Genomic DNA, 6,000 nt, shown 5'->3' on the forward strand with positions numbered 1-6,000 from the left:
GTGTGCAGGGATAATGCGTGCGGGAGTGCCAGGGTGTGTGCGGGGATGATGCGTGCGGGAGTGCCGGGGTGTGTGCGGTGATGATGGGGTCTCTCCCTCTCTCTCAGCTTTAAAAAAAAAAAAAAACGGATCCGTTTTTTACCGGATCCGTCGCATCACTTTTTACACACTCTGACATGGATCCATTGCATCAGGCACAAACCGGATTGTAAAAAACTGATGTGTTAAAGCAACCTAAGGGGTACTTTGCACACTACGACATCGCAAGCCGATGATGCGATGCCGAGCGCGATAGTCCCCGCCCCCGTCATATTATCGCTACAGCTGCTTCACATGCACTCGCCTGCCGTGCGACGTCGCTCTGGCCGGTGAACCGCCTCCTTATTAAGGGGGCGGGTCATGCGGCGTCACTGTGACGTCACACGGCAGGCGGCCAATAGGAGCGGAGGGGCGGAGATGAGCGGGATGTAAACATCCCGCCCACCTCCTTCCTTCCGCATAGCCGACGGGAGCCACGGTGACGCAGGTAGATGTTCCTCGCTCCTGCGACTTCACACACAGCGATGTGTGCTGCCGCAGGAACGAGGAACAATATTGGACCGTCGCGTCACCGTAATTATGGAATTCGCGGACGCTGCACCGATGATACGATTATGGCGCTTTTGCGCTCGTTAATCGTATCATCTAGGATTTACACATTACGATGTCGAGAGCGACGCAGGAAGTGCGTCACTTTCAACATGACCCCACCGACATCGCACCTGCGATGTCGTAGTGTGCAAAGCCCGCCTAAGACTGGTTACACATCACAATTTTTTCCTGTCTGTAGGGATGCTATTTTTTGCAGGGCCCCATGGACAGGAAAGGACACTATCAGATGTGACCTCCAGATGCCATTTCTGTATCCGTGTTCGTGATTTTCACGGATCGGGACACAGAAAGGCCGAGCCTACAAAGCGCAGGCAAGCGGGGCACTTTAACTCCCGCAATGTACATACATACACTATATACATACATTATATACATACATTGCAGGAGTGAAGCAAGTGATAAAAATAAAAAAAAGAAATCCTCACCTCTTCGGTGTGTGTCCCGCGATGCGCTACATCTATTCCGAGCTTAAGGACCTGGCGGGGCTACCCAATCAGCTGATCGGTCACATGAACGCATTTCGTGATCATTCCACACCTATAATAGTATCATAGTATCATAGTTTTAAGGTTGAAGGGGGACTCTAAGGGCGGCTTTGCACGTTGCGATATCGCAGGTGCGATGTCAGTGGGGTCAAATCGAAAGTGACGCACATCCGGCATCACTTTCGACATCGTAGTGTGTAATTGCTAGATGATACGATGAACGAGCGCAAAAGCGTCGTTATCGTATCATCAAGATAAAAGGGCTGTGGAAGAGAAAGCGCAATAGGGTCTTACCCAGGTGATGGGAGGGTAGAAGAAAGTGTTACACTCACCTATAATGGTTGTGTCAGTCACAACCACTATGCACGTATATAAGAATCCAAGTCCGGCAGCAGTCCCAAATGGCTGATAACAGAAAGTGGACGAAGAAAACGGGTTCTAAATCCGCGCCAAGGACCCAGAGGATTCAATGGAGATTTTATGCTTCTTTTATTGGCATGCAAATGTCAACGCGTTTCAGGAGTCACAGCTCCCTTCGTCAGGACAGCAAGCAAGGACCATCAAATTGATTTGATGGTCCTTGCTTGCTGTCCTGACGAAGGGAGCTGTGACTCCTGAAACGCGTTGACATTTGCATGCCAATAAAAGAAGCATAAAATCTCCATTGAATCCTCTGGGTCCTTGGCGCGGATTTAGAACCCGTTTTCTTCGTCCACTTTCTGTTATCGTATCATCGGTGCAGGGTCCGACATTTCCATAATGCCGGTGCCGCGACAGGTACGATGTAGTTCCTCGTTCCTGTGGCAGCACACATCGCTGTGTATGAAGCCGCAGGAGCGAGGAACATCTCCTTACCTGCCGCCGGCGGCTATGCGGAAGGAAGGAGGTGGTTGGGATGTTTACATCCTGCTCATCTCCGCCCCTCCGCCGATATTGGCCGCCTGCCGTGTGATGTCACTATGACGCCGCACGACCCGCCCCCATAGGAAGGAGGCGGGTCGCCGGCCAGAGCGACGGTCGCAGGGCAGGTGAGTGCATGTGAAGCTGGCGTAGCGATAATGTTCGCTACACCAGCTATCACAAGATATCGCACCTGCGATGGGGGCGGGGACTATCGCGTGCGACATCGCAGCATCGGCTTGCGATGTCGCAACGTGGAAAGCCCACCTAAGGCGGCCTTTGCACGCTGCGACATCGGTAACAATGTGTTACCGATGCAGTAGCGATAGTCCCACCCCCATCGCAGGTGTGATATCTAGTGATAGCTGCCAAAGTGAATATTATCGCTACGGCAGCGTCACATGCACTCACCTGCCCTGCGACTTCGCTCTGGCCGGCGACCCGCCTCCTTCCTAAGGGGGCGGGTCGTGCGGCGTCAGAGCGATGTCACACGGCAGGCGACCAATAGAAGCGGAGGGGCGGAGATGAGCAGGATGTAAACATCCCGCCCACCTCCGTCCTTCTGCATTGCAGCCGGGACGCAGGTAGGAGATGTTCCTCGCTCCTGCGACGTCATACACAGCGATGTGTGCTGCCTGCTGGAACGAGGAACAACATCGTACCTGTCGCTGCACCGGCATTATGGAAATGTCGGACACTGCACCGATGATACGATAACGACGCTTTTGCGCTTGTTAATCGTATCCAAAAGGATTTGCACACTGCGATATCGACTGCGACGCCGGATGTGCGGCACTTTCGATTTGACCCCATCGACATCGCACCTGCGATATCGCAACGTGCAAAGCCGCCCTAAGTCCATCTAGTTCAACCCGTAGCCTAACATGTTGATCCAGAGGAAGGCAAAATAAACCCAATGTGGCAAACAAGCTCCAATGGGGAAAAAAATTCCTTCCTGACTCCACATCCGGCAATCAGACTAGTTCCCTGGATCAATACCCTGTCATAAAATCTAATATACATAACTGGTAATATTACATTTTTCAAGAAAGGCGTCCAGGCTCTGCTCAAATGTTAGTAGTGAATCACTCATTACAGCATCATGCGGCAGAGAGTTCCATAGTCTCACTGCTCGTACAGTAAAGAATCCTCGTCTGTGATTATGATTAAACCTTCTTTCCTCAAGACGTAGCGGATGCCCCCGTGTTCCAGTCGCAGACCTAGGTGTAAAAAGATCTTTGGAAAGGTCTCTGTACTGTCCCCTCATATATTTATACATTGTGATTAGATCCCCCCTAAGCCTTTGTTTTTCCAAACTAAATAACCCCCAGTTCAATAACCTGTCTTGGTATTGCAGCCCCCCATTCCTCTAATAATCTTGGTCGCTCTTCTCTGCACCCTCTCCACTTCAGCTATGTCCTTCTTATATATCGGTGACCAGAATTGTACACAGTATATAAGTGCGGTCGCACTAGTGACTTGTACAGGGGTAGAAGTATATTTTTTTCATGAACACTTATACCTCTTTTAATACATCCCATTATTTTATTAGCCCTGGCAGCAGTTGCCTGACACTGTCCACTAAAGTGAAGTTTACCATCCACCCATACACCCAAGTCTTTTTCTGTCTGTTTTACCCAGTGTGCTACAATTAAGTACATAATTCTAAATTATATTTCCTCTACCAAGTGCATGACCTTACATTTATCTACATTAAACTTCAATTGCCACTTCTCAGCCCAATCCTCCAATTTCCATAAATCTCCCTGTAATATCAAATTATCCTCCTCTGTATTGATTACCCTGCAGAGTTTAGTATCATCTGCAAATATTGAGATTCTACTCCGCATGCCCCCAACAAGGTCATTAATAAGTATGTTGAAAAGAAGTGGGCCCAATACTGACCCCTGTGGTACCCCACTATGAACTGAGACCCAGTCCGAGTACGTACCATTAATAACCACCCTTTGTTTCCTATCACTGAGCCAGAGCTATGCGCCAGTCCTGCGGTACCGACGCTGTTATTAAGGAATCTGTGAAGATTAAAAATAATGGTCTATCTATCACAGAACTCAATTCCTGTAGTACTCTGGGGTGTATGCCATCCGGGCCCGGAGATTTGTCAACCTTAGTGATTTCGAGGCGGCGGCGTACTTCCTGCTGGGTTAAGCAGGTAACATTCAAGGGTGAATTTATGGTATCACTGGTCATGTCATCTGCCATGGCATTTTCTTGTATAAAAACCGTAGAAAAAAAGTCATTCAGCAGGTTGGCTTTACCCTCATCCCCCTCCACCATTTCACCAAGACTATTTTTAAGGGGGCCAACACTATCGCTTTTCAGTTTTTTAATGCTCAGGTAACCTAATATACCGTATTTTTCGGACCATAAGACGCACTTTTTTTCCCCCAAATGTTGGGGGAAAGTTGGGGGTGCGTCTTATGGTCTGACTATAGGGCTGCGGCTGGGAATGAGGGTGCTGCGGGTCATCGGGGGCACGAGCAGGCAGCAGCAGCGCCTGCCGTGACCACGTGGGCCCGCTCATTACATATGCACGCCCATCCTCCCGGCCATCTCTCAGCGCAGAAGCCGGCGCTGCCAGGTGGACGGGAGGACGAGCGGGGACGCGCGCATAGTAAAGAGCCGGCCGCATGATCACCCCTGGCAATTACAGCCTGGAGTGATCATGTGCGGCTGTATTCACTGCCCCCCGCGCGTCATTACCAGCGTGGGGTGCAGTGAATCAGTACACTCACCCGTCCCCGTGTGTGGAGCCGCCCCCCTGCAGCACGCGATGTCTTCCTGTTTGTGCCGGTCAGCTGATCTGTGCTGAGCTGGTCAGCTGATCGGCACAGACAGGAAGACATCGCGTGCTGCAGGGGAACGGCTCCACACACACAGGTCAGCGTGCCAGAGAGGAAGATGATCGGTGCTGCAGGGAGTGAGGAAAAGGTGAGTATAAACGTTTATTTTTTTTCTCTGTGCTATAGGATACAGGCCATATACCAGGATGGTATATGAGCACAATGGGGGCATACAGCAGGATGGGAGTATGTGAACAGGCTGGATGGGGGGGGGGGGTGTGAACAGGCTGGATGGGGGGGGGATGTGAACAGGCTGGATGGGGGGGGGATGTGAACAGGCTGGATGGGGGGGGGATGTGAACAGGCTGGATGGGGGGGGTATGTGAACAGGCTGGATGGGGGGGGGGGTATGTGAACAGGCTGGATGGGGGGGGTATGTGAACAGGCTGGATGGGGGGGGTATGTGAACAGGCTGGATGGGGGGGGTATGTGAACAGGCTGGATGGGGGGGGGTATGTGAACAGGCTGGATGGGGGGGGGGGTATGTGAACAGGCTGGATGGGGGGGGGGTATGTGAACAGGCTGGATGGGGGGGGTATGTGAACAGGCTGGATGGGGGGGGTATGTGAACAGGCTGGATGGGGGGGGTATGTGAACAGGCTGGATGGGGGTTTATAGCAGGATCATATACAAGGCAGGAGGATCATTACCAGGATGGGGTACCTTAGTAGAAAATTTGGGGACATTACCCCCATAACAGTTTCAGCAGCAGATCCTCGCCCCATAACAGTGTGTCATGACCACATTTTTTGCTTAAAGTTTTATTTTCCCATTTTCCTCCTCTAAAACCAGGGTGCGTCTTATAGTCCGGTGCGTCTTCTAGTCCGAAAAATACGGTACGCATGGTTATATGCCATATGTGTTCATTTTCCTATTATCTACAGATATTTCATGATTATTCCACACCTATAATGCTCAGGTAACATAATATACACCTGGTTATATGCCATATGTATTCATTCTCTTATTATCGCCAGATATTTAATAATCATTCCACACCTATAATGCTCAGGTACCTTAATATACACCTGGTTATATGCCATATGCATTCATTTTCCTATAATTTACAGATATTTTAGGTTCATTCCACACCTATAATG

The sequence above is a fragment of the Anomaloglossus baeobatrachus genome, chromosome 4 (assembly GCF_048569485.1).
Source record: "Anomaloglossus baeobatrachus isolate aAnoBae1 chromosome 4, aAnoBae1.hap1, whole genome shotgun sequence".
NCBI lineage: Eukaryota > Metazoa > Chordata > Amphibia > Anura > Aromobatidae > Anomaloglossus > Anomaloglossus baeobatrachus.